This window comes from Poeciliopsis prolifica, unplaced genomic scaffold, assembly GCF_027474105.1.
Source record: "Poeciliopsis prolifica strain line A6 unplaced genomic scaffold, Auburn_PproV2 SCAFFOLD015, whole genome shotgun sequence".
Lineage (NCBI taxonomy): Eukaryota > Metazoa > Chordata > Actinopteri > Cyprinodontiformes > Poeciliidae > Poeciliopsis > Poeciliopsis prolifica.
Genome location: NW_026562390.1, coordinates 338,874 through 349,816, shown reverse-complemented (window position 1 = coordinate 349,816; position 10,943 = coordinate 338,874). Strand labels below are relative to the sequence as shown.

Below are 10,943 nucleotides of genomic sequence, written 5' to 3'. Positions count from 1 at the left end.
TTAAAGAGCAACAGATCAAAAGCTGAAGGCATTCTCTTTAAATCTTCTAGCGCCCCATCATCAGAGAGGTTAGTTGTTTCAAACTCCTTTAACTCTTCTGTTTATGTCTATTATTGTGGCCATGTGATGATAAGTTCTGTTGGGTTCTGTTGTCATGAAAACATTAGACTGAATTTCAGGTTATTTTCTTTTAATATGTCACATCAATACATTGATGTCTCCATGTTTACATGGTCCAATAATCAACTTAGGAACTTTGTATCATGGACTTTCTTAGTCTCTATCAGAACCAAATATGTGTATTTTGGGTTTTTGGTGACTAGATGGGACAATGGCCTCCAGAATAAGAACCAAGAGCTGATAGGTGTTGAACCCAGAAGGCCATACAAGTTACTGACTGCTGTGGTGGAGTCATTGTTAATGCTGTTGTCATGTTTACTGGGGGCTGCACAGTGGCACAGTTGATAGCACTGTTGCCTTGCAGCAAGAAGGTCCTGGGTTCGATTCCCGGCCCGGGGTCTTTCTGCACGGAGTTTGCATGTTCTGTGCGTGCGTGTGTTCTTTGCGGGTTCTCCGGCTTCCTCCCACAGTCCAAAAACATGACTGTCAGGTTGATTCTCCTTAGGTGTGAGTTTGTGTGTGCATGGTTGTTTGTCCTGTTTGTCTCTCTGTGTTGCCCTGTGACAGACTGGCGACCTGTCCAGCTGGAGATAGGCACCAGCACCTCCCGACCCCGTTAGGGAGAAGGGTGATGGAAAATGGATGGATGGATGTTTACTGGATTAATTGGATTTTGTTCACAAATGGTTTCATCTGACTGGAATAAATTTGAATTTGAACAACTAAGGCAACCTCTGGGATTGACTTTACATGCAATGAATAAGTACAACGTTAGCAGCTCAGTTCGTCTTAAAAAAGCCGCAACAGATAAAAGCTTAACACAGTACTAAACTGGCTACTACAGTCTCCAATGGCTGCAAATAAAGTCCAACTTGATTGTTGGTAAATTAATAAAAGATATTTGGAGTGTTAATCAGGTCCATTTAGATCCACAGTCTCTATCCATAGCTTTTCCAGGTCCATCTAGTTAACATAGGTCTAGAAATCCCATCTGATTTCCAGATGTTTCCCTGATATCAAATAAACAATCATTCATGTAGTGATAATCCTCTCTAGAGGCCAGAACTAAATCATTACTGCTGATGAATAACAGGAAACAAAATATCCAACCAGAATAAACTCACTTTTCTGCTTTAACCTCTAAAATATAAAATATAAAGAACAAAGAAAATCCTCAATCAGGATATAAACTATTATGTTGACCTTTGAACCTCACATTTAAATGCATATTATTCTATTTTCCATCAACTTAATTTTTCCAAATGAAACAGTCACATTAATTTACACAAATATTATTATTATCACATAAACAAAAAGCCAGAAGTGAATTTAATGTCTAGGTTGATATTAATATTGTTGTCTAAATCTGATGAATGATTAACGTTGAAAGAAAAAAGTTTACATGGATTTTGTGATTCCTATTTCAAGCATCACCCAAAATCTCAGGAACAGATATTTCTGCTCTTTAAAGAAGACGGACATTATTCAGGAGGATCAATGATCAGGAACATGTTGGAGGATTGGACCGGTTCTGATGGGAATCAATTAGAACATGAAGTTGATGAAGTTCTGTTGTGTCTCAAACCTCTTTATTTTACAAGGAGTCAAAATAAAAATTATGTTTAAACTAAACCTTCACAAAAGTTTATAGTGGATGTTTTTCTATCAGGATCCATCAGCGAATAAAACCAGAACCAGAACCAGAACCCAGCTGCGTGTCCTTTAAGAGCGACAGGTCAAAGGATTTTATCATTAACTTTAAATCTCCTGGATCTCCACCATCAGAGAGGTGAGCTGTTTCTAACTGCTGTAACTTCTGTTTATATCTGTTATTGTGGCCATGTGATGATAAGTTCTGTTGGGTTCTGTTGTCATGGGAACATTAAACTGAATACCAGGTTATTTTCTTTTAATCTGTCACATTAATACATTGATGTCTCTATGCTTATATTGTTCAATAATCAACTTAAGAACTTTGTATCATGGATTTTATTTATATTTGGCTCTATAAGAACCAAATATGTGTATTTTGCTTTGTTGGTAACTAGCTGGGACAATGGCCTCCAGTATAAGAACCAAGAGCTGACAGGTGTTGAACCTTGAAAGGTATACAAGTTTTTGAGCGCAGAGCGCTGTTGCTGTGTATCATGGAATAAATGGATTTGTTCAAAAAAGATTCATCTGACTGGAACAAATTTGGACAACAAAGAAAATCTCTGGGATTGACTTTACATGCAATCAACAGGTATAAAATTAGCTACACAGCACATCTTAACAAAGCCACAATGGATCAACGCTTAACTATTACTTACTACAGCCAGTTTCATACTGGCTACCAATAGCTGCAATGAAGTCCAACTGAATTGTTGGTAAATCAATGAAAGATCTGAGGCGTATTGTGGTGGCGCAAGGGTTTAGCACGCCCCACGTTTGTCATCTGCCCTCTTTGCTGTCTGCCTACTCTCTAAAATATGAGCTACTAGAACTACAAAAAGTCTTTTCTTACATAGAGATTTGATCCATTATCTACAGAAATCAGCTGCTCTGTTCTCATGAAAACACCTTCATATCTTTATCTCTGGATGTTGATGATGATGTTCTGTTGCTTCCTGGCTCCATGTCAGACTAACAGTGGATCCCATTTCCACTGGGAAATACCTGGTAAAGCCATTCTGGTCCATCAGGACTTGGTTCCTGTGTGCATTGTGAGAGCAGTTCAGCAGGGAAGGAAAGCTTCATGATGTGGTTGGTGAGATCTGCTGGAACTCAACCAAACTGAGCTGATGTGGACCATCAGAGGTTCTGCTGGTTCTGAATGGGATCAGCAGGAACATTAAATCTTTACAACTACTTAGATCACCTGGTTCACTGCTCACATCCAGATATGGACCTTTACCTTCTGATTGTCTCTGTGTGGACAGATACAATGTGAGCTTACTAGCTCACATTGTATCTGTCCACACAGAGACTGATACAATGTGGCATTGGGAAAACAGTCCTAACACAGAAGTTTCACTCTGGACTGGGCTGAAGACAAAGCCCACCAGAACATCCAGTTCATATTTCCATTCAGTTTCAGAGAGCTGAATGTGCTGAAAGAGAAAAAGTTCAGCTTGGTGGAACTTGTTCATCACTTCTTTAGTGAAACCAAAGAAATCTGCAGCTTTGAACACTTCCAGGTTCTGTTCATCTACAGGATCTACAGGATCCATTTTAAAATCCCCACTATAACATCCAGGAGAGGATCCCACATGGACACACACACATATTTCAGACCTCCTCCATGTCCACATCACCTGAGATCTAGTCATCAGAACCTGATGGATGTCCCACATTATCCTGAAGACCTGTGTGGACAGAGCCTTCACTTCCACTGTCCCCAAGCTCTGGGAAACTGTCTCCACCAGCATCAGATCTGCTGACAGTTTGGACTGTTTGAAGTCCAAGTTCAGCACCAATTTTTTAGAATGTCTATTGGGATGATTCTGTTGTTGTTGTTTTATTACTTCATCTGTGTATTTTCATCTTCCTCTTTCTAATGTCTTTGTATTATGTTTCTGTGATAATCAATTTTTCTGCTTTAAGGGATTGTATTGTGAAACTTTTGATTATTTAATCTGTTAATTGTTGGATGAATATTTCCTGACTTCCTAATTGTTCCTGGTTCCTCCACAGAGTGGACCAGCAGAGCTCAGAGGTTCCCAGGGATCCAACTGTCCAGCAGAATCAAATACAGCTGGACTCCATATTTATGGTCTGTATATGAACAACAAATACTTTTCCATGAGTTCTGTTCAAAGTCACCTTCATGCTGCACTTTGTAGACCAGAGGACTGTCAGTCTGTCCAACATCCATCTGGTGTTTGGCTCCATGATTTCACTCTGATGTTTTCCTTCATCTATTATTCTGTTCCAGCTGCTGGAGGACAACATTGTTACTTTTGTGAAGAAAGAACTGAAGAAGATCCAGAAAGTTCTGAGTCCAGATTACCCAGAACATTCAGAGAGTCAGAGAGATGATGAGGTGTTGGAAGATAATGATGAAGAGCAGAGGAGGAGCAGCAGAGAGGCAGTGATGAAGATCACACTGAACTTCCTGAGGAGGATGAAGCATGAAAAGCTGGCTGACCATCTGCAGAGCAGTAAGAGGATTTCTAAAGAGATTTGAAATGATAGATAAATTACACATTTAATGATGTTTGAAGGGATAAAATCATATTTCTTAACATCTTCAGATAATAATTTAGTTGAGTGACTGATTTTATTTTTTCTGTTAATGTAGAACATCTTGGTATAGTAGGTTGTTGGCAACAACTTAAATCTGGTCTGAAGAAGAAGTTCCAGTCTGTGTTTGAGGGAATTGCTAAAGCAGGAAGTCCAACCCTTCTGAACCAGATCTACACAGAGCTCTACATCACAGAGGGAGGGACTGGAGAGGTCAATGATGAACATGAAGTCACACAGATTGAAACAGCATCCAGGAAACCACACAGACCAGAAACAACAATCAGACAAGAAGACATCTTTAAAGTCCCACCTGGAAGAGATCAACCAATCAGAACAGTGATGACAAAGGGAGTGGCTGGCATTGGGAAAACAGTCCTAACACAGAAGTTCACTCTGGACTGGGCTGAAGACAAAGCCCACCAGAACATCCAGTTCATATTTCCATTCACATTCAGAGAGCTGAATGTGCTGAAAGAGAAAAAGTTCAGCTTGGTGGAACTTGTTCATCACTTCTTTAGTGAAACCAAAGAAATCTGCAGCTTTGAACACTTCCAGGTTCTGTTCATCTTTGATGGCTTGGATGAGAGTCGACTTCCACTGGACTTCCACAACAAGGAGATCCTGACTGATGCTACAGAGTCCACCTCAGTGGATGTTCTGCTGACAAACCTCATCAGGGGGAAACTGCTTCCCTCTGCTCTCCTCTGGATAACCACACGACCTGCAGCAGCCACTCAGATCCCTCCTCAGTGTGTTGGCATGGTGACAGAGGTCAGAGGGTTCAATGACCCTCAGAAGGAGGAGTACTTCAGGAAGAGATTCAGAGATGAGGAGCAGGCCAGCAGGATCATCTCCCACATGAAGACATCACGAAGCCTCCACATCATGTGCCACATCCCAGTCTTCTGCTGGATCACTGCTACAGTTCTGGAGGATGTGTGGAGACCAGAGAGGGAGGAGAGCTGCCCAGAACCCTGACTGAGATGTACATCCACTTCCTGGTAGTTCAGACCAAAGTGAAGAAGGTCAAGTATGATGGAGGAGCTGAAACAGATCCACACTGGAGTCCAGAGAGCAGGAAGATGATTGAGTCTCTGGGAAAACTGGCTTTTGATCAGCTGCAGAAAGGAAACCTGATCTTCTATGAATCAGACCTGACAGAGTGTGGCATCGATATCAGAGCAGCCTCAGTGTACTCAGGAGTGTTCACAGATCTTTAAAGAGGAGAGAGGTCTGTACCAGGACAAGGTGTTCTGCTTCGTCCATCTGAGTGTTCAGGTTTCTGGCTGCTCTTCATGTTCATCTGACCTTCATCAACTCTGGTGTCAACCTGATGAAAGAAAAAGAAACATCTAAGAAATCTTCATTATTTCATTTACCTAAACTAAAGTCTCTCCATCAGAGAGCTGTTGACCAGGCCTTACAGAGTCCAAATGGACACCTGGACTTGTTCCTCCGCTTCCTCCTGGGACTTTCACTGCAGACCAATCAGAGACTCCTACAAGGTCTGCTGACACAGACAGGAAGTAGCTCACAGACCAATCAGGAAACAGTTCAGTACATCAAGAAGAAGATCAGTGAGAATGTGTCTGCAGAGAAAAGCATCAATCTGTTCCACTGTCTGAATGAACTGAATGATCGTTCTCTAGTGGAGGAGATCCAACAGTCTCTGAGTTCAGGAAGTCTCTCCACAGATAAACTGTCTCCTGCTCAGTGGTCAGCTCTGGGTTTCATCTTAGTGTCATCAGGAAAAGATCTGGATGTGTTTGACCTGAAGAAATACTCTGCTTCAGAGGAGGTTCTTCTGAGGCTGCTGCCAGTGGTTAAAGCCTCCAACAAAGTTATGTAAGGACACATTGATAATGCAGTTATGTGCATAAAAATCTGCTATTGATGAGGTAAAAATGTATTTATGTTTCAGATTATTTATCGTGGATTGTTTCTTCAAAGTGTCTAAATTGAATAGTATTTCAGATTTTTGTCTTACTTCAGGTTAACTTAGAAAGTGAGCTATTACTGTTACAAGTTAATTTTCTAAACTAACGAAAAGTAACTGTTAGAGATTATCAATAAACTCGACTGATATTTTAATGCAATATTAACACTGGTGTTATTCCAGATTTACCAAGATTTTATTTTTAATTTTTTTTTTTACAAAATTAATTGTAAGAATAATAGATAGATTACTCAATTACTAAAATATTTGTTTTAAGCATTCTTAGTAAAATAAAGTTTTCCGAAAAATATTTTTGATAGGAAAAAAAAAATCATGAGGAATTTTTTAATAACATATTTTCCTCCCTGTCTCCTCAGACTGAGTGGCTGTAACCTCTCAGAGAGAAGCTGTGAAGCTCTGTCCTCAGTTCTCGGCTCCCAGTCCTCCAGTCTCAGAAAACTGGACCTGAGTAACAACAACCTGCAGGATTCAGGAGTGAAGCTTCTCTCTGCTGGACTGAAGAGTCCAAACTGCAACCTGGAAACTCTCAGGTAAAATGTTCTCAATCCTGGTGAAACCAGATTTCTGTCCATTACCTGCTATAAGATATTATGTAAATTTTATTTCAGTATCAGATTATAAGATCAGTAGATGTCTGACTGTGATGAGGCTAATCATAAGTCTTGACACATAAACTCAGCTGGTTTTCATTTATTCCAGGCTGAAAGAACCAAGAAGAGAGGAATGTAGAAAGATGGAGATCAGACTTTAACTGTTAGTGTAACGCTGGACACTTGACAGATTGTTGCATCATCAGAGTACAAAGAAGTATTAATGCAGATTCTTCCTGCAACCAGTTGTTAGACTTTCTCATCCATTTTACAAATAACAAATTTAGATTTATATTATCTACAGAATGAAATACAGTTTTATTTCTATTTTATGTTATTAACAGGTGAATCTCATGTTTCTTGAGAGTTTTCCTCTCATGAAAATATCCAGTTCAGACCTTGAGTTCTACCTCAATGTCCTCATTTTCTCATCATGTGATGAATTGTGTGTCTGCAGCTTATCAGGCTGTTTGCTCTCAGAGGAAGGCTGTGCTTCTCTGGCCTCAGCTCTGACCTCCAACCCCTCCCATCTGAAAGAGTTGGACCTGAGCTACAATCATCCAGGAGACTCAGGAGTGAAGCTGCTGTCGGCTGGACTGAAGGATCCACACTGGAGACTGGAAGCTCTCAGGTATGGAGGAACCTGCTGCAGGAGCAGAGAAGGCCTGATAGAGGAGGAAGAGGGAGAAATGTCTTTAGTCAGTCTGCTTGGAAACATTTAGTTTGAAGATTAAAAATTTATTATGCTAATTCAGTATCTGGCTTGTATTTATTACAGTAAAATTATAAATATTGCTGGTAATTTTGACTATGTAAGTTTGCAAACTACATCCAATTAAAAACTATAAGAATCTTCCACATGGTTCTGAATAAACCTGGGAAACCAACCCATCTACTGAACCACAATAACATGGTATTCAGAGCAGCAGGGGGCCAAATATAGCTCCATGTGGAACCAAGAGGTTGGAGAGAGAAAATCAGTTGGAACTGTTTCCTATCAGAGTTCAGTTTGTCTCTCTGTCTTCACAAACCAGGAGCATCATGGGCTGGGCGGGGGCTTCCACTGATGGATCTACTGAGGAAATACAAGAAGCTGATTGGCTGATGGACAGGAAGTTAAAATATGAAGATTAATAACATCATAAATCAGATATTATTGGTGTTGTGTATAGATGTAGTGCTGGATCACATGGTGTTATTAGTGATTATAGATCAGCCGTTGCTCACCTGGTGACTTTAGTCAGTGATGATGGAGGAGGTTTAGTTTTTACTGATCACTTTAAGCTTTTATGTTTTTATCTCTGATCTTTGTTTAAACCTGTTAATCTGGTTTTAATGCTTTTGGACACAAATATCTGTTATCCACTGATGTTCTGGATCTTTGATGATATTGAGGAAAATAAAATCATCTTAACTGCAGATTGGATTTAAGTTTTGATCAGAGATTTTGTTTGACAGTCGCTAATAATTAGTAATAAAGAGACATGGCTGAGAGCAAATATAGATTTTAAAATCAGTTTAAATGTTTCAGTGACAGGAAGAAAGAAAGAAGAAACATAAATAGAGGAACTGATCCAGAAAGATATAATTATTATCAATAACATGTAGTAACTTTAATGCATATGGAATATAATGGGATGGAAACAGAAAACTGAAAGTAACTGAAAGAGCAGAAGAACATTTAGAGATACGAACTGATGATGTTTGAATGATGGAAAAGAGACAAAAGATGTTGATGAAGGAAACGGATCAGTTCTTGATTTAACACTCGTGTTTAGGAAGATTTCAGCTGATTGTGGAAAATTCTTCTGACTAAGAACGTGAGGAGAGCCTGGAGCTAAATAGGAACTGGAAATAATAATGAATTTATTCTGATTCAACTTCTTCAAACTGTCACATCACTCATTCAGGAGTCTAAGGAGTTCAGCTGTTAGATTCCTATGATGATTTACTGAGGATAGAAACATTAAAACCATGTTGGATGGAGCTTCAGACCAATCAGCCCCCAGAAGCAAAGAGGAGAAGAAAAGCAGCTTCATAGTGATCAGATGGATGTTTAAAGATCTCAGAGTGAAATAAATAAATTCAGATTTAAAGCAAACCTCTCAACTTTAATAAATTTGTGTTTTAAAATATAAAACACATGAAAAAGTGAAGAAAACTATTCATAAGGCAAAGAGATTTAGAAGTTTAGTAGATCCATCTATGTGGCAGTTTATCTCCACCAGGGGGCGACATCTGGAAAATGATCAAAAGTATGAATGAAATCAGGGAATAAATTAAATTCCTTGTTTTCCAGAAGGAAGGTAGAATTGCAGTGAATGATGGAAAAAGTAGAAAATGTAGAAATGAGAGCAGAAACTGGTTCAGATCCAAAGTTCTGATAAATTTACTAGGAAAGATAAAAAGACAAGATCAGCTCATCCAGAACTTCTGCAGTGGAGGGAGGATTACTTTCACAAGCCATTACTGCAGCTGCTGGGTTCAGGATGCTGCTTCTTCTTCTTGGGCTCATTGTAAATGTGTGCAGCGCCACCTGGTGGTGCTGGTTGGTAGAGGAAGTGCTGAAAGAGACTGATGGTCTGACCCCCCTCCTCCTTTCAGGGTGGAGCCTGCTGGAGGCCGATTCTTGACTCCAGGTCCATGGAGATGTAAGTGTGTTTTTCATCTGATTCATGACAACAAAGCAGCTCACATTCAACCATCTTCAAACTGTCACATCACTCATTCAGGAGTCAAAGTGTCAATAAATGATCAATAACTGCAGCTGGATTGTGTTTGTTCTCCATCAGATTCCTGTCAACTCACCATCGACACAAACACAGTGAACAGATTCCTCAAACTGTCTGAAGACAACAGGAAGGTGACATGTGTGGAGGATCTTCAGTCATATCCTGATCATCCAGAAAGATTTGATTACTGGCCTCAGCTGCTGTGTAGAACTGGTCTGACTGGTCGCTGTTACTGGGAGGTCGAATGGAGAGGAAGAGTTGATATATCAGTGAGTTACAGAAGAATCAGGAGGAAAGGGGACAGTAGAGACTGTTGGTTTGGAAATAATGATCATTCCTGGAGTCTGATCTGCTCTGATAATGGTTACTCTGTCTGGCACAATAACATAAAAACTCGTCTCTCCTCCTCCTCTGACTCTAAAAGAGTAGCAGTGTATGTGGACTGTCCTGCTGGCATTCTGTTCTTCTACAGAGTCTCCTCTGACTCACTGATCCTCCTCCACACCTTCAACACCACATTCACTGAACCTCTGATTCCTGGATTTGGGGTCTGGTTGCTCAGTTCTGGTTCTTCAGTGTTTCTGAGCTGATTTGAGTCTAAAGAGTCTAAAGTTTTTCATCCTGCTAGAAAATCTCATTGATTAAAAGATAGTTCAGTCTCTATATGTCTGTTTCATTCAGAACTATATTTTCATGGATCCAATCTGTTTCTTGGTTAAACTTTTTTAACAATCCTGGGATTATTCCAGGATTATTCCAGGATTATTCCAGGATTTTAACTGAATCAACATGTTTTATCATTTTCGAGTCAAAAATTCACAATGAATCTCAGGATGTTTTTTTTCTCTCTTGATTTTTTACCTTTCATTTATCATCAGATTCTTTGAATTTACTGCAGTTTTTCTCAATCACAGAATATTTTTTGTTTCTGTTTTCTCCTATATTATTAAATTAATCTTGGATTCAAATGTTATTTTTTGCATATTTACTGCAGTTGTACTTCATGTGTTTTATTGAACAATAACATATTTTATTCATTTGCTGCTCATCCTGTTCTGTTCCTGTTTAAATGTCAGTAGATTATTTTTAAATTTCAACTCTGACTTGTAATTTACATTTAATTATTCCCATATTGAAACATTTTAAAATACATTATTTATTTTTTCTTTCTTTCTTAAAAATGGTTTCTATGTTTCATAAGTTTCAATATAATCTCAACAATTTCCCCCTTTTTGAAGTATTTTCTATATGGAAATACATCAATCAAAGTCCACTACTGCAAATAAAAATTCTGATGGAACAGATTCATCATTGTAC

At 39.1% G+C, this 10,943-nt stretch overlaps 1 pseudogene; it reads left to right on the top strand.

The window, feature by feature from the left end:
- Window positions 1-3,828: 3,828 nt before the first annotated feature.
- On the top strand, window positions 3,829-10,599 carry LOC129366330 (NLR family CARD domain-containing protein 3-like; annotated as a pseudogene).
- Window positions 10,600-10,943: the final 344 nt, after the last annotated feature.